This window comes from Tursiops truncatus, chromosome 5 (genome assembly GCF_011762595.2).
Source record: "Tursiops truncatus isolate mTurTru1 chromosome 5, mTurTru1.mat.Y, whole genome shotgun sequence".
Classification (NCBI taxonomy): domain Eukaryota; kingdom Metazoa; phylum Chordata; class Mammalia; order Artiodactyla; family Delphinidae; genus Tursiops; species Tursiops truncatus.
Genome location: NC_047038.1, coordinates 29,690,312 through 29,708,806, shown reverse-complemented (window position 1 = coordinate 29,708,806; position 18,495 = coordinate 29,690,312). Strand labels below are relative to the sequence as shown.

Below are 18,495 nucleotides of genomic sequence, written 5' to 3'. Positions count from 1 at the left end.
CCACCAGGGACTGGACAGTTCTCTTTAAGCAAACATGTGGGCTAAAGTTCACAACAGCTATCCTTATTCAAAGGTGGAACCTGTCTGGCAGGCTCCAGGATTTTCAGGCTAGTTTATATGCACACGAATATAAATCCTTGCAGGATATCAAAGAGAGCAAAGTTACATTTGTGCACGAGTGTGTACTTATATTGGCACTTAAATGCATATAAACATCGGTAAGTACATATTTCTATTCAAGGGGATAGTTGGTGAGTTTAAAGATCACTAGAGACTTCTCACTCCCACTCATATATAGAAGTTCCGGCTGCACTGTTTTTTACTGTCTTCGTATATAAATAATCTTCTATAGTTGAGGAAGACTCCTGAGCAATAATTGTATATTATGTGTAGGGGCTACACCTTGGACATTGAACTGAAAATGATGAAACACATCAAATATCTGCCACAGTGATTTTCAAATTCCTGTAAGCCATCTGGAGTTACGCCCAGTGATTTGAATTTGCACAGAGAAAAACTGAGTTCCAGAGACGTGAGGCCAAGTGCTCACCGAAAGAACAAGAAGAGGCATCAGGGCTGCTTACATCTAGTTGTGTGGATTATTTAATTTGAACTGTTCAAATTGTTTATTAAAGTGTTTAGAATTGGCCACAGGACTTCCAAATCCCCAGTTCATTTTACGACATGGAGGCAAATTTTCTCTAGGAAATTAAATGGTCGTCTATAAACAGAAGGAGCATTGATAGAAGTATCAGCAACAAATCCAAGTTATGCAGTGTATGTGAATTCAAAAATAAGCTCAAAGGCTCCAGCTGATTTGTTTACTTAAATATATTGGTTGAATATGTATACTCATAAAAATTACCTGGGGAGTCTTTAAAAACACCCAGAAATTCTGATTTTCTAGGTCCTATGGGGGAGGGGAGGGCCTAAGAACATGAGTGTTGACAATGGCTAAATGATTCTGACACAGGAAGGCCTGCGGGTCCCACTTTGAAAAACACTGGTCTATGCTGTTCTAGATGCCAGAGACACATATCTCAGACTGCTCAGTCTAGTGAGAGAGACAAGGAAACAATTTTACAATGCCTTCCAAACATTCAGAGGGATGTGAAGAGGACAGAAGAAGGCATAAAAAAGGAGGGCAGAAGTGAAACTAAACTCTCTTGCAGAACGAGCCAGTTTTCAAAGAGCAGAACAGCTAAAGAACAGGAGAAAAAGTGCTCGGGCAGGAAGCACGGCGGGGACAAGCATTCAGTGGGGCATGTTGGAAACTGAACAAGGAGTTTGGACTGACCAGGGCACCAGAGGAGTAGGGAATGAGGTTGGAGGATTAGGAGGTAGTATCCTGAATGACTTTTCTACCTACATGCGACTAGTTTGAACTTTTGATTCTGAAGGCACAGGGGGCCACTGAGGGTTGAAGCAGGAGGGGCAGAGTTAGATAAGATTTTTAGAAAGCCCGCCCAGCCATGGTCACATGGAGGACACCTGGGGGAATGTAAGCTGATGGGCAGAGATGCCAGGTAACTGCAATTCTCGTCATGAGGAGAAGCCAGGACTGGTGAAGATGGATAGGCGAACGCTATTTGGAAGATGGTAGCCCATCAGAGTAATCATTCCCTACGTGAATTGAAATGAATTCAGCAGAGAAGGTAGAACAGACAGGTCTTAGCAACTAATTTAATGTGGGGAGAAAGGCAAAAGGGAGAGTAGGTGGTGGTTCTAAGGTTTCTGGTTTGTCTGACCCGGTAGCTGGTGTTAGCTTTGTGGGTGGGGAGTAAAGAAGTGGTATTCTAGTATTTAGTTAATAGTTAATGAGAATGTGTGACTTACTGGTAGAGATTGAAAGAGACACATAGGGGCTTCCCTGGTGGTGCAGTCGTTGAGAATCCATCTGTCAGTGCAGGGGACACGGGTTCGAGCCCCGGTCCGGGAAGATCCCACATGCCACGGAGCAACTGAGCCTGTGCACCACAACTACTGAGCCTGAGCTCTGGAGCCCGTGAGCCACAACTACTGAGCCCACGAGCCACAACTACTGAAGCCTGTGTGCCTAGAGCCCGTGCTCTGCAACAAGAGAAGCCACCACAATGAGAGGCCCGTGCACCACAACGAAGAATAGCCCCCGCAACTAGAGAAAGCCCGCGTGCAGCAACAAAGGCGCAGCAACAAAGACCCAACACAACCAACAATAAATAAATAAATAAATTTTTTAAAAAAGAGAAAGAAAGAGACACATAGGGCGTGGGACTTAGAAACGTTGGGCTGGGAAGTCATACACATTTGCATGGTGATGGCTGAAGTCAGGAACCTGGATGAGGTCATCCAGGGGGAATATTCTGAGGATCAGAGTAGAACCTAACTGGGAGGGAGGTATCACCACTTAAGGGGGAGGTGAAAAACAAGCAGGAAAGAATAAGAAGAGACAACCAAAAGGTAAGAGGAAAACCAAGGAGTGTCATGGAAAAAAGGTCAAAGCAAAGAGAGGGTCGAGTGTCACCAGGCAATCAAGTCAGATAAGTGCTGATAAAGAGTGTTCCATTGTGACCTGAAGTGGCCTTTGGGCTGCCTCCCCTGTACATGGTTCATTCATTTCTTCAAATATTTACTGAGGTCCCCTGGGTGCCAGGTGCTGTACAGATAAACCTCAAACCTCAAGGACAGCCTCATCCTACTTTGAAAGCATAGCAAAAGCATGTCCATTTCCTTACAAATGTTACACTCTTTCAGATGTGAACAGGAATTGAATTTGTATGCAAAGCACTGGGTGATATCGCACTTGGGCAAACAGCAAGGAAAGGAGGTGGGGTGAGATGCTTTAGGAAGATGGGGCTTAGAGAATCACAGGAGTCTGAGATGAAAGCGGGGACGGGAAGAAAAGGTGTGGCAGCATCACCTCCTCATCCTCTGACCTGTTATTTTGTTTAACCATTGACTTAGCTCCAACGTCTGCCTGGGGAGCAAAGTCCTATGCTGAAGAGAAGCAGCTATTTCCCAATATACTGTTGGTATTGAAAGAAGAAAATTAAGATAAGAAAGAGTTAAACTCACCAAATTAAATTAAAATGTTTCTGGGCTCTGACTACACTTTTGAAACCTCCTCTTATAGTTATTTAGCATAGTTACTTTCTTTTTTTTTTTTTTAAATAGAACAAGTCTTTTAGGGTTTTTTTTTTTAAGCTTTCTGACTCTGCGCTTGTACCTTTCACACTTTGACCAGGACTTTCATTAAGGAAAGTGAGCTTGATCCTGTCACAGACCCATTTAGCACACATGGACCCACCACAGGCCCTGCTGACATGTTTTTTCACTTTAGGTAACCTCCTAAGAACTTTAGGTCTCACAGCATGAACTTCTCAGCACATATCACATACAGATTTTGGTGCTTTTCCCAACCTTCTTGGTATAAAAGCAAGTAGTTCTACTACCAGGGGTTCAAGACGGCCTATTTTTGTTAGAGGCTGTATTGCATGATAGCCTACGATGGTGTGTCAAACTCAGGACCACGTTGAACGCCTCCAAACAGCATTCCTGGCACGGCTTCCATTTCTTAGAATTACTCCGAAAACTTAACGTCTAAACCTCCAAAACAAGTTATTAGGAAGCCTGTTTTTATACTTTTAGAAACTTAGAACTGATACTATCCATACTTTAGCAGAGTAAAGCCTATGATTATTTCAGTTATCCATTCACTTGTTCAAGAAATACTGAGTTCTTGCTAAAGATTCTAAGTGTCAAAAAAGATGAAGGCCTTGAGCTCATGAAGCCTACATTCCAGAGGCAGACAGAAACTAACTGGAGGCTCTATAGCGTATCTACAGTCATAGCGATATGTTTTCAGGTGCAAAATTAAAGCACAGCAAGGGGGCCAGGAGTGACAGGACTCCATCAGCTATGGTGGGCAGGGAAGGCCTCTTATATATTGAATAGAAATATATGAAAATAAAATATTTGAAACAATTAGAATATATTTGACTGCACAATTGGTATCTGCTTCTGATCCCCACAATATATTCCTTCCTTCAGGACTCCATCGCTGAGATCTACCAATTGCAAAACCCCATTTTAAGCACAGTGGGGAATAGAAGCATTACACCCCTTCCTGCCCTCAGAGTCTACTAACTAGTAGTGACTATCACACATGAAAGAACACGGTCAGTCATAATCAAGTCATAAAAAGAACTGTGCTAAGAATTGTGCTGATGGAGGGATTACAAGGCTGTAAGAGAACATGGCTTCTGGTAGGACTTAACACCACGGCAGGATAGGGAACAGGGGAGACTAGGAATGTGACATTCCAGAATGAAGGAACAGTGTGAAACATGGGCTAGAGTTTATCCGGAGAGTGAGAATTATTCCAGTTTGGTAAATGTGTTCGACATGTGAAAGTGATGATGAAACCAAGCAGGACCCCATGGGGCCCTCCTGGGGCACAAAAGCCTTTCCAGGTCCCCCATTTCTTATTTGCAGGATAAAGGCTTCAGCCTCCTAGGCCTTCCCTAAGTTCCAAAGGGCAGAGCAAATGGCTACCGGTCAGGGAAATACGGAATGTAGAAAAAAGGAGGAACAATGAAGAAACTACAGTGCAACAATTAAAGCAGGATACTGGTCCTACCTCAAGGGATATACGTAACAATATCTTTGAGTTCTTCTGCAGGAACGAAGGCCTCACCTCAGGTGGAAGACAGTAACTTCAGGCCGAGCACAAGACGCCTAGCCCACCCCCATTACCTCGCCATCAGCCAATTATTAGAAAGTCACATACCCTGCATCCCACCCCTCAAATTTTGCCTGTAAAAACTCTTCTCCCCAAAACATCAGGGAATTCAGAATTTTGAGCACAAGCCACCTGTTCTCCTTGCTTGGCCCTGCAACAAACCTTTCTCTTTTCCAAACTGCAACGTTTGGGTTCGTTTGGCCTTACCGTGCATCGGGCACACAACCCTGCGTTCGGTAACAGTGATGTGGGAAATAAGGCAGTAGAGGAAGTTTGGGGACAGAACTGAGCAGGGCCTTGAATTCCAGGCTAAACATGTAAGGTCTTCCCTTTTTTTTTTGTACTCATGCATAGACCAGGAAAATAGAACCCAGGACACTCCTTTATTATGTGGATATACAACTGGGTGAAAATGAGATAATCACCTTAAGGTTATCAAGGAAGTCACTGAAAATAATCTGAGGATGCCAAACAAATGAGACGTTTGAACTTGACCAGAGTCCAGGTTACTTAGGACTCTTCAGGCACTGTGCGAAAAACTTGACGCAGATCTCTCCTTCAATATTCACACCAGATACACTAGGTGTGTGCACCACCCCTACCGACAGGTGAGGAAGCTCAGCCAGGTGAAACAACTAACTTGCCCAAGGTTGCATGACTAGTAAGCAGTGGTGTTCTGGGATCAAATTGGCCTCACTCCAAAGCCAAGGTCAACATCATGGAGGCCAAGAATTGTAACCGAATTAGCAAATCTGAGGAGTCGGAAACACATGTAATGAACCTCAGTATAAGCACAGTTTAGGGTAGCAGGGTAGTAGCCCAGGGAATAAGGGAAGGCACTAAACATTAAAAAGTTAAAAATGGATAAACTCAGCAGCAGATAAAGGCTTTATTGGAAAAGAAGCCAACCAGTGGAGGGACCGCAGCAGAGCACTCTCTTCTCTTCCTGCCCCTTCCCTTCCTCTCCCTCCTCTTCTTGTAATTCACCTCAGTCAAGGTCACCTGGAAGAACCCTAAAGTAATCCTCCTATCCTCAGCACAGGTCTGATCCCCACCAGGCACCAGAGACAATTTAATCTTTCGAGAAGATCCTCAAAGATGAGCAAAAGGTCAACATATTAGATCTGTTTAGAATTATCAAAGGAACCAGGAAGAGAGAAAGCTGACCATAATTTGGAGTGAGGTTTTCAAAGAATTAACCTCTACCTTCATTAATACCACAAGAAGAACTTCAATTAGACGTAACTCAGTAAGCCTAGTTGAAAAATGAATTTTTCTTCTAAACTTGGATATGGGGCTAGGATATTAATCAATATATATTGATTAATGACAATACGTATGATTAAATCTGGGTTCATATGAAAGATATTTATAGTGGGTTTTTTTTGTTTAAAGTATAATTTCCACGTTATTGTCTTTCCAGGGAACAGTATTTTAGTCTTTAAGGACTTAGCTCCTTACATGGGCTTTGGTGGAGGTCGTGGGGCAGCACCGGCAGGTCTAAATCGGGGTGGAGGTGTTCGGTCCTTCGGGGCTTCCCGAGAACGATTCCTGGCTACCTTGCTGTGAATGGCACAACTGACGCAATAATGCAGTTTCACATACAGCTTGGGAAGCACATAGGCGTCGAAAACACTCGCTTCGGAAATGTCCCTGACGGCCGCGGCCTCCAGGATGTTACGAATGACGGACTTCTTAATGGTCTTATCCTTGGGCACGCATCGGGCACAGTTAGTACAGCGAACAGGCTGCACGTGGCCGCGGCCCTTTTTGACACGACCATTATTCCTTCTTTTCTCGGTCATCTTGGAAGCGAGGCGAAAGAGGCTATAGTGGGTTTCTTAAAGCACTGATCACGGAGACTGCACGTTCACAGACTGAGATGTACCCATTCAGAAAATTTAGCTCAACATATTGTCTCATAGGATTCTAGATATTTGAAATTCCAAGTGTTATTTTGGTCTCAATTTTCTATATAAGTATCTCAAATTCCCATTTCACTTTTTGACAGGTCACGAATGCCCTCAGATGTTTCCTCTGGAGCTAGGAATCCTGCATTAGGAATAGACACATAGCTATAATACCTTGAGTTTCATATATAGGTTCAATCGATTGTAAAGTTAAAGGCTGTGCTGATAGCTCTGGGTAGAATTCCCACAACAATAGGTTTGTCTTTAATAAAATGTTTGCTTTATACTGAGTGCCTTATTGAAGACATTAGGAATGTGCAAGTGAAATAGGAGGAAGGAAGCCGGGCACAACCTTTAAAAGAACGACATAGCCACTGAGGATACGACATAAACTGGTTAGAACCGATTATGTCCAAGATTCAACTTCCAGTAGACCTTGAACCTCACTATACACTCATAATACATTAGCATGCTAAAGGACACACCCACAGGCACCATGACAGCTCCAAGTTTGACCATAAAATGTCAAAAAGTGGGCGGTGGCCCAATTCCTGGAAATCTCCACCTCTTCCCTAAAATGGTTGGAATAATCCTCCCATTCATTAGCCATCAAATTAACCAGCCCATAGTTCGAGGCCCCTCACCTTCTGAGATGGCCCACACTCTGTCTGTGAAATGTGTTTCTCCCAGGGCCATTCTGGAATGCGTATCTCTCTAAATAAACACTTCTTACCTATCACTCTGTCCCTCACTGAGTTCTTTCCACAAGGAGACATAAAGAACCTAAGCTTCATTAAGTCTTGAGATCAGGTGTGTGATCTCAATGAAAAGACGGTGGGTTCAAGGCCCAATCTGACTTATGTGGCTTCATAAGCAGTAATAAGGAAAGTTAGTCCTGCCATAAACAAAGCTAGGACTGATTACGTATGCCACTGACTGACAGATACACTCACTTAAATTAAGAGCAATCATTACTTCCTCAAACTGAATGAAAGACTGGAGATGCAGTCTTACGCATCAGTTTGCAGCTTGGCACGCGGGATCTTAGTTCCCCGACCTTGGACACCAGGGAGACCAGGAATCAAACCTGTGACCCTTGCAGTGGAAGCACAGGGTATTAAACACTGGACCACCAGGGAGGTCCTGTGAATATTTCCTTATTTACCCAGAGTAACTAATTCTGCAGGATCTGCCAGCTACCTCTAATTACACCAGCTTCACCCAATAACCACACCAAACTCTACTCTCTGAATAGCATTCTTTTATCCTCTGACTAGCTGACTAAAGGTAAACTGTACTTTTCTGAGTTTATCACCTTTGTGTTTCAGTTTCTCAAATGTTAGTTCATTTGTAAAACTGCCGTTTGAGGCTAAATTAACAAAATTAGCAGCTAAATAACGACCACACCCTGCCTACCTATACCCTAATAGAGAGCACAGAGATAAGCTGGGAGGGGATGGTAAAGGAAAGTTGGGAAGGGAGAAGAAACAGAGGTCTGAAAAGAACACCTTATCAGAGAAACATCCAGTCTTCCGGGATTGTCATTTAAAGAGCTGTGGAACTCACATAAATGCAGAATTACACCCTTTCTTCCTTCTTGGCTGGAAGGCCAAGGGCCCCGCGGTAAAAAGCACACAGGTCAAAGTTTGGCAGGGAAAATAGTACCTTTGGAAATTTTATGGTCTGGCTTTAAATATAGTCAAGAAATATAATAAAACTAATTTCTTTTTTTTTTCCTTAGAAGACTGGAAATCAAGAGAACTTTGGGGTTAATATAAGTAAATTTTAGTTCCTTCCAGCACTAGAATTCAGTGATTCCTTGACTCTGAGCCTGGATTAAATCTACCTTGGCCGAGTATAAACCTGGTTTACTGGCTGGTTGCTTTTACTGATTTTGCACTTTATAGCCACTTCTTCTTAAGAAGTTCACCATCGTGACTAATTTCTTTGGGGGGAAGTTGGAAAGCAGAGGGCCAAGTCAATCCGAAATGGAGCAAACAAACTCACCTTCTACTACCTGGTGAGGAGGACACTTCCACTATTGTTACTGAACCAAACTCGGGTCCACTTGCTTGTCTGCAGTAAAAACAATGTACTGGCACTGGGTTGTCGTGAAGGAAAGTGCAGCGTTTACGGTACGGTGCCAGACGAGGAGCCCAGGGAAGCCAGCGCTCGAAAAGCCTGAGCTCCCCGTGGGTTTCAGCAAAGCCCTTTTAAAGGCAAGGTGAGGGAGGAGGGTCCCAGGTTAAGCGATCAGCTGCTCTTGCAGTTCTCTGATTGGTTGCTGGTGAGGTAACAGGGCGGTGTCACAAGGGTTAACAACATCAATCCTTAGGCGCCAGTAGGTTTAGGGGCTACGTGCTCACGGTCATCAAGTAGTTAATTCCTTTCACTTGGTGGTGGTTTTAGCGTCTGTAAAACAACTCAGGAAGTGTGTATCAGATACTATTATCTAGGCACTTCAGAGAGGAGCCGAAGCAGAGGGTATCGGGGCAGGATCTGTCCCAGGAAGGCCCTATAGGGTCCTGCTCGGTTATGCTACGAAGCATTAGCATCTTCCAAGGTTTTAGAAGATATTTTGACGTTACTGGAGATCTTCTTATATCCATGTCAGTTAAGCGTATGACTCTAGTAAGTCTATCTAAATTTAAAAGGCAAAAGCTGATAGTCACTATGAATAGATTTCTCTTATTTATTAATAGGATCTATTTTTAACCATATAATAATAATAATAGTAATGACACCATAAATTTATTTGGCACTTTGCAATTCACAAAACACTTTAACTAACATGACATAGATTCCTGGGCAACCCACTCTGAGACAATAACAAATTTGTGGAAACAACTGTTGGCAATGGGCTCACAGATGCCTGGAATTCCCAGGCAGCCAGCTGCATGTGTTCCCCATTTCATTAATTTCAAAATAACAAGACCATGCAGATTCATTTATATATTATGGCAGGTTTTAACTGTATGTCACGTATCATCTACTTTGTTCCTATGAGACAAAACGATTGCCTTTTACAGGTAAGAAAATGGAGGCTCTTCAAGGCTCTTAAGAAAAGAAGTTACTAATAAATGACTAAAAAATAGCAGACCTATGATTAGAGCGAGTCCAATTCTTTCCTCCATCCCACAGCTTCTGCCAAGTCATTATAGAAATGCACGGAGAGATTCTTATCCCTTGTTGCTTGGGTTTCTCAAGAGTGGTAACCCATTTTAGTAACACAGCATGCTCTGTAATTTACTACTGACAAAGCCACTACCAGAAATTTACTAGTAACTTTCAACTTGGTAAAACATGACTAATAAAAAGCAATCAAAGAGCAGCCTTCTCTTTCTTTACAGCCACATGGTTGCAGAGCAAGCTAGTTACATGTTTGTGGATTTGTGTCAATGATATATACAGCTCATTAATTCCACAAATACTTATTGGACACCTATTATCTACCAGCCCCTGTGTGAAGTGCTGGGTGCACAGTACTGAAAAAGATGGGCACCACCACGAGCCTCACAGAGTTTGTTCTGTTGAATTGGGGAGAGACGGATGCTAATCCACAGATAAACAAAAATAACCCACTATGGTGTGAATTGAAAGAAAACAACAGAATACTGGGAGAGACAATGTTTGGGGGCGGGAAGCTCTTCTAGATGGAGAATGAGAATATCTCAGTAGAGCTGGTACATCAGTTGGGATCATAAAAATGAGGAAGAGCTGGCCTTTGAGAAGAATGGAAGGACGTTCCAGGGAGAAGGAAATGCATACTGGAAAGTCTGAAAACTGGAGTTTAGCTCCTGTAAGCGGCTGAGAAACGGTCATTGCGTGGGTAGGACCAGGCGGGGGGGGGGGGGGGGGGGGGGCAGAAGGTTTGAGATAAGGAGGGAGTCCTACACTACTCTTCAGTCCTTTACACTGCCTCGAGGCACCTGATCCCAACCATCTGTCTTCAATCAACTACACTTAAACAGCTGCCTTGTAATCCAGAAACTATCACAGATTAAGCAGATAAAGCTAAAAACAGAATAATATCAATAGATTATCTAAACCAAGGATGCAAGTTTCCATCTTTTTAATGAAGGTTTGCATCAAGTTAAATCATTAATTATAGATACTGATATAGATACATATCTCTAGTATTCTAGAAAAAAGCATTATCTCTCAAGGTGAGAGGGTAGGGAAACCTTAACTTGTAAATTTTAAGGGAAAAAAGTGAGATTATGGGACTTCTTTTTGTGTGGGTTTTTTTTGTTTTTTTGCGTTACGCGGGCCTCTCACTGTTGTGGCCTCTCCCGTTGTGGCGCACAGGCTCCGGACGCGCAGGCTCAGCGGCCATGGCTCACAGGCCCAGCTGCTCCGCGGCATGTGGGATCTTCACGGACCGGGGCACGAACCCGTGTACCCTGCATCGGCAGGTGGACGCTCAACCACTGCGCCACCAGGGAGGCACAGTGTGTATTTTTTAAATTAAGAAAATAAACAACAAAATGAAAAAACCTTTTTGTTTTTATGAAAGCCTGGTTTCAAGAATTTCAGCTCGTTAAATTTAGGAAGCTTAAAAAAAAAAATCAAATTCAAGACTGTTCTCTGGACCTGAGCCTAATGCATTTTCATTTGAATGAGAACTGAATATACATTTTTATTCCCTTGGGGCTCTGGGCTGTCAATATTTTACTTTTCAGAGATGGGCAGACACCTATAGATAATCATGGTGACCTTGGGTAACATTTTCCCTTATTTAAATCTGTCTTCTTTCCAAAGTATTTTTTGCCTGTTAAACATGATTTTTGGGGGGGTGGGGGGCGGGACGGTGCGGCTCACAGATACGTTTTTAGAAAACAACGATGCACATAAAATTTTTCCTTTTGCACTGATGCATCTGGACCTTTTATATGTCTACTCTTTTGTCTCTTTTTGGAAGTGATTTGGAAGCAAAGAAGAGAATGGCTATACAGTTGACCCAACTCTTTCTATTAACGGAGTGTTTTAACTTAGGATTTTTAAGTGGAAATGAACTTTGTTTGTTTAAGATTTTTTTCAGCTTCTTTAAGTCTGGCCCCCTTCCCTAGTCACCTTCGGCTAAACCTGTCATTCGGCAGGTAACAGTCTCTAACATAACTGCAACAATCTCTACTGTGGCTGAATTTTCATAGCAAAGAATCTCAGGAGTTACCAATTGGTTACAAACTGTTCTGTCATACCTAAGTGTTTGATAGGGCTTTGTCCTGTCCCTTCCCTTCTGTGACAGAATACCTTACATAACCGGCCCCGTCATGTTAAGCACCCTTGGGGGTTGGTTCAGGATGTTTCCGACACCCCCATTTGCTTGGTATCCCTATACTCCTAGCATGTGGTAATTATCCGTGACTCCCCTAGTCCCTGGCGGCCATAGATGGAGCTGACTCACTCGCTCTTTCACTCAGTGAGTGCTTTCCCCACGTCCTTAATTCCCCATGCCACTTTGGGGATAGGGCTAGCATGTTTCTATAAGCCCTAAACTTGATTTTGCATTTCACAGAAAGGTGGAGAAGTTGGGTTTCCCCCGCCCCGCCCCCTTTTCCTTTCCACAGGAAGATAAAGCCAGAGGAAGCCTGTACTGTACTTTCTGCAGTTACAATGATCAGCTGCTTCCCATTCCCTACTTCTAAGTTTTTGTGCACTCAAGTATCAACTCCCAACCAATCTCCACCACTTACTCTGCTAAAGAGAACAAATGTTGACTCTGAGGGTCTAGTTCTTTTTAAGTTTTTTTCGATCATCTTTTGCCTTCAATTCTGAGCACCTTTTACTTGCAACCAAGAGACAATATTTTTGTGTGTGTGAATTCTTAAGGTTATCAACAGATACTCAAAGTCTTAGCAATGTCTGAATGATACCGAGCATGCTCATATTGCCCAAGTACCTTCAGTGACTACTTGTTAATTGCAACCAAGGGTAATATTTTTAATGAATATCTTAAAGTCTTCAAGAAGTACCTAAGGTTTAAAAAACCACGAATAATACTGTGCACAAAGATCACCTCTTGGACGACCAAAAAAATACCACAGTAAACTCTTCCAGAGTGACTTGTTTTTCTCATGTTTCTTAGGTAACCTCTTTTATTATGAGCTTAACAATAGCAGGTAAAGGGACATTTAACAAAAACTTATAGAGAGTGTATAACAGCAATATCCTGCTCTTGGCCCCAAGAAGAAGGCAAAGCCTTAGGCTCTCTTTCTGCAAGTGGTTTTCAACCAGTTGAAGAGCTTACAATTTAGACTGAACAAAATATTGACTTAAATAAGTTCTGTTATCCCAAAATTTACAGACTGTTAAGATGTTTGCTTTTTTTACAGCTCACCACCGCTCTTGAAATTTCTCATTCGCTCATTCTCATACCTCTTGGTTCTGAAAAAACTCAGTCCATGGGAACTGATTCACCATGAGGCATGAATGAATGACCGACAGTTCTCATTTTTAATTCTTCCTTCAAAAACCATTTTTTTAAATAATTTTGTTTTATTTGGCTGCACCGCGGGGCACGCGGGATCTTTTAGTTCCCTGACCAGGGATTGAACCTGTGTACCTTGTGTTGGGAGTGTGGAGTCTTAACCACTGGACCGCCAGGGTATTCCCTCATTTTTATTTCTTGAAAGCTGCATGGTTCTAAGCCCTGGGGGCCTATTAGAATCACCTAGAGAGCTTTAAAAAACACAGTATTTGAGAACCGCCTCCTAGAGAATCTGATTTGTCTGGCGTAAGGGACATCGGTATTTTGAAAAAGCTGCCCAGGTAACTCTGATATTCAGCCCCAGCACATATGAAGGATACTCACAAGGCACCTGAAGAATACAACAGAAACAGCGTGTCCCTGGGACCACCTACTCAGAAGAGAGTCTATCAGATGATCAGAAGGAGGGCGGTGGAGGGAGTGGAAGATCCGAAGAAGCTACAGATGACTGATAAGGACCCACGTGGAGGGGACTGGCCCTTACCTGGAGAACCACTCCGATCCTTACAGAAGTATTTGAATTCTACTAGTATAGTATTAACTCAGGTTTTATTGGTCTAAAAGAACCTTGTGATGCTTTGGAATTTCAGGCAAAAATCTTTACAAATATGAGAGATTCAGCTGGTGTGGGAGACTACACATTGAAACAGAATGACTAGCATATATTTAGATAGCATAGTCCGGCTGTAGTAGTTACACTTCCCAGCATTTCCATAAGCTGGCCTTGCGCTGTCTGATCGTCTTCCTTTTGTCCACTTCTGAACTAGCAACATGCCCGCAAATTGGCCCACATTTTTTACAGGGGTTCAACTACCAGCAACAGTGGCAACGCTGGGAAAGTGCCCTGTAAGCCACGATTGTCACCCGCCCGTGTCTGTCCACTTACTACTGGTGGTACTATGGTCTCTTTCCAGCTTTTGTCAAATGCCAATGCCCTTTGTGTTCCATAGTCCAGTGGAGTTGGCAGACAACCAAAATGGAAACTTGATAAGATTAGAGAAGCACTTTCCTCTCTCCTCATCGGTGGGATGCCTCTTTGGTCATACAGATATCACAAAATGACTGATTCTGGAACGAGTATCTCTTCTCTCTAATAGAAATAGAAATAATTTCTCAGGTTCAAAAGGATACTTCCTGCTTGAATTCTATAAAGAGGTATTATCATTCCCATACTGACAGCTTTATTTTAAAAAACTTTTAAATCACAAAATAAGTTATCATATCCCCGGAATTACTATTTCTGCTATGGCAAGTCGGGAATGCACTTCTCAGTGGGTTGTGACATAGTATTACAGAGCTCACTTACCTGGGAAGTATTTCATCCCCAGAGAAAGGGTAAGTTGTTGTATGCAAATAGTTTAGACTGTTAGTTTAACTACTTCCTGCAAATTTCTTGCATGCTTGTATTTTTTTTAAAAAAACTTATCACTGAGTGAAATGTGCTCCCACCTTATCATATTGATGTTATCATATCAGTTTACAGATGAGGAAATGGGCTTGGAGCTCAGAAGACCAAAGTAAATTGTAGCAGATGGTGCTGGAACTTGTCACATGCTTCACTGTTGAGTTACCCTCTTCTTACTATTTCCCAGGCCTGTGTTTAACAGCATTGGAACTAGACTTCAAAAATCAAAATGCTTCTGATGCCCACGTGTATGTTTTAAGAGTATTAACTGCATTCCTTACTTTATACTCCTGGTAAAAATGTCTGTGTTTTTTTGTTTTTTCTTTTTAACAAAGTCCTCTGTCACGCACACTGTGAGAATACAGCAGTCTCCCCTTATCTGCGGGTTCACATTACGCGGTTTCAGTTAACTGTGGTCAAAATATGGTTTTTCACAAAAATATTATGTAGAAAATTCCAGAACTAGACAATTCAGAAGTTTTAGGTTGTGTGCACCATTCTGGTTCGTGTGACGGCATTTCAGTGCCATCCTGGTCCACCCTGCTCTGAATCCCCAGCATCCACTTGATTCGCCCCTGACATCCAACATCAAGGTCATGGCTCCAGGGTCCAGGGTCACCCGGGGCAGACACTCCTCCTCCTGACCTACTGACAGAAGGTCAACACTGTAGTAGCCCAGGGCTACCTCACAATGCCTATATCATTCACTTCACCCCATCTCATCAAGCCAGGTATTTTATCGTCTCACATCACCACAAGGGTGAGCACGGTACATTAAGATGTTTGTGAGAGAGAGACCACATTCACATAACTTCTGTTACAGTATATTGTTATAACTGTTCTATTTTATTATTAGTCTTTCTTGTAACTCTCTTAGTGTGCCTAATGTAGAAATTAAACTCTATCATAGGTATGTGTGTATAAGAAAAAACATAGTATATATAGGGTTTGGTACTTCGTGCATTTTCAGGCATCTACTTGGAGTCTTGGAACCTCTCCCCTGCAGATGAGGTGGGACCACTGTAATTTTCCCACAAATGTGGCAGCCGTGATTGACATTCCATTTCCCTCGAGAACTGGAACTTGAAAATGCATAAGACACATGAGTGGGTGGTCTGATGTCTGACTGCTGGCCCGTCTCCAGCTGCAGAAACGTCATTCATTTCTGGGACCTTTGCAGTCCAAGAACTTCATCCTGGACATCCTGCCTTCACTAACTGTTAGTAATGTCTTGGGTTATAGGACTCTGCCTGACCTGTTAAACAGGATTTAACAGGGTTAATCTTGCTCCCATTCTAACTAGAATTTATGAACATTGCTTACATTCCCATCTATGCCTGTCTAAACTGTGGAATTACTGTCATTTGATGTAATCAGTCTACTCATTTGGTCTGCCTAAGGAATTTTTGGACATATAGTTAAATGAGTTAATAACCAGGGAGTTCAAATCTCCAACAATAAGAATGAACACTTGCTCTCTTTATAATCAAACTGGTCCTTCCTCCTTCACGTAGATCAGCATTTTTCTCACTCATAATGAACAGGTAAAAGACATAATTACTGACTTCTAGTTAATTCCTTTGCTATTTTTGTTTGAAGATTTTTTTTTTTTGATGTGGACCATTTTTAAAGTCTTTATTGAATTTATTACAATGTTGCTTCTGTTTTATGTTTGGTTTTTTGGCCACAAGGCATGTGGGATCTTAGCTCCCCGAGTAGGGATCAAACCTGCACCCGCTACACTGGAAGGCAAAGTCTTAACCACCGGACCGCCAGGGAAGTCCCTAATTCCTTTACATATCACTTGACTGGGAGCTTTTTGGTTGTGTAGCCACTTTTTCCGGTTATCACCAATACTACAGCATACGAATTCTTCAATATAACTCATCTTTAAATTGCGGTTTTATCTTTTGAAAAGGTTATTAATTATACCAATGCTAAATCTTCTAAAAAATATTATCAATATTATGACTTGCTGATTCTCCTTCATACACATTCCCCTCCTCCTACACAGAATGGCTTATCCCTTTGTCAAGTTCCTAGACCCTTAAATCTACCAGTTAAAAGCTAATTAATAACCTATCTCTGTACTATGTACCTAGCAAGTCAATAGTTATTTTAGGCTGGACCATAGTATTGTGTGAGGAATATCAAACTCCTAATCCCAGGATCTGATGAGGATACATCATTAAAAAACAAAACTAACAACCTCATTTGACATTGCTAGACATGGCATATCTCATCAATGTCAGCTCAAATAAATAGAAGTGAGATTTACATGCAAACTAGACTCCAGTGCTGTTTTTCATTTATCTTTACAGTAAAATATTTTCTATAAATAGAATACATTATGCAGTATATTATATTAATTACTAATTACTTCATTAGTTCAATTATTCTTTAATGGCAGTCCTGAATCTGTGGATAAGGTCAAAAAATTTAACGCTCTGATTTCATATTTTGCCTTTATCGAGTAAATTCAAACCAAGTTCAGAAGAAAGGGGCTAGGTTGTCTAGAAATAACCCATCCCAAGAAATCTCAGCCATTTCGTAGGCGGACTAAGAGCTTTGCTACTCAAAGGGCAGTGACAACCAGCATCCCCAGCGCCATCTAAGATTAAGAATCTACATTTCTACAGACTGGCTTCCTGAAAAAGGTTCACTTTGATCAGGGTTCCTGAGGCGATTTGGATGCACGTTAAAGTTGGAACAACACTGTATTAGAAAATTTAGTTTTCCACCAAGAAAACAACAACAGGAACATAAGGTAAATGACTTTCATAGCACAGGAAGAGTGGTCTTGAAATAAATTTGTCAAGAGACTGACATAGCAACTTCAAAGCAAAAAAATACTTTTTCTGTCCTATAGGGGCATTCTCCATGATCTGCTGGATACTAATACACAGTATGTCAGTTTCTATTACAGGTGAAATAACCCACAAAACGATGTAGTTCCCTGCATTTTGATTCCAGCCCAATCCATAATCCCTATGGATTATTTACAAGAAGTGGAGAGCCACAGGGAGTAGTTATGGATATTTCAGATACTGGAAAGGCAATCTTCCACCGTAAATCAATAAACTTGGCACGGTGCTTACAGCATATACCTACAATATTTTACTGGCTTTAAAATCATACATACTTAGTCCATTTCCAATTTTTTGATGATGAACATGAACATTTTATATTAATACCCTTTTTTCCCCAAGAGAACAGTATTAACCATCAGTGGGGTGATGAGCCCCTTAGGGTACAGATGACTTAAGAGGTCCTTCCTCAGGAGTCAGCTGTGGCACTGCTCTCTCCAACCTTCCACCGTTCCTAATCTGCAGAAAGGATCTTAATGACATATAATGAGCCAGGATGGATGCAGTTAGTGTCACCCCACTTGGTTGTTGCCCAGGAGTGACCATCGCCAACAAAAACACAATTTGCAGCTAAGTCTTTAAACAGATTCTCCTTGCTTTGAAGAACTGAACTAATTCCAAATGGAACAACTGCAATCACTACAAAGAGGACGTCTGCCAAGAAATACATCGGTAAAAGATGGAAATTCCAGCACTTCAAAAGAGCTAATTTTAGAAGCCAGAACCCATCAATTGTTGAAACCTTTCTTATCTTGTCATCAGGCAGCCGCCTCTCTCCTTTTGGTCTAACTTGCTCTGTCACTTTCAACACAAGCTCCCAGGAGTGTGTTAAAATCCTCATCCTAGAAGGCTGGGGTTCATGCCAGCTGCAGGAGGAATTTGGTTGCGTTGTGGCGGGGAGGGTGTCAAGGTGGAGGGGAAAGATGTGATTGGGCAGCAGACCAGGCAGACAGAAGAACAGGAAAGGGACAGAAGAAAGCTGTGCAGGGTGGTTCCAACTAGGCTCCAGTGCTGTTTTCCATTTATCTTTACAACACATTTTTTCTATAAATATATATTACATTATCCTATTCTATATTATATTATTTATACACAAGATATAA

The 18,495-nt window shown here is 42.0% G+C and overlaps 1 protein-coding gene and 1 pseudogene across 10 annotated transcripts in view; both read right to left on the bottom strand.

Moving 5' to 3' along the window:
• The window catches only part of ELOVL6 (ELOVL fatty acid elongase 6), a 435,739-nt gene that overhangs the window by 77,717 nt on the left and 339,527 nt on the right, over positions 1 to 18,495 (bottom strand). The window lies entirely within an intron of this gene.
• On the bottom strand, positions 6,170 to 6,526 carry LOC101327402 (small ribosomal subunit protein eS26 pseudogene; annotated as a pseudogene).